The sequence below is a fragment of the Penaeus monodon genome, chromosome 23 (genome assembly GCF_015228065.2).
Source record: "Penaeus monodon isolate SGIC_2016 chromosome 23, NSTDA_Pmon_1, whole genome shotgun sequence".
Taxonomy (NCBI): Eukaryota; Metazoa; Arthropoda; class Malacostraca; order Decapoda; family Penaeidae; genus Penaeus; species Penaeus monodon.
Window position 1 is genome coordinate 40,068,519 of NC_051408.1, and position 293 is coordinate 40,068,811.

The window sequence follows — 293 nt, forward strand, 5'->3', positions numbered from 1 at the left end:
TTGACCTTGAACGCAACAACTCTTGAGTATATAATCTATTTTGCTTTTTCCAAACAGAGTGCTTTTGCGCAATATATTCGCCCGCACTATTTAGCTCTCTTCAAAAATCCCTTTCTACAACAATCATTGTTCGTTTTAATGATATGTAAGACCTTTGCCTCGAAAGACAAAGGAAAACTGGCGACTGTTTAATAAATAATAAACGCGCTGGAGCCGAGCGTTGGCATCAGGCGCTGCTAAACTAGAGCGGGGTTTTTCCCATGGGGTCGTTCGGCTGCGGAATAGAGCAGGGC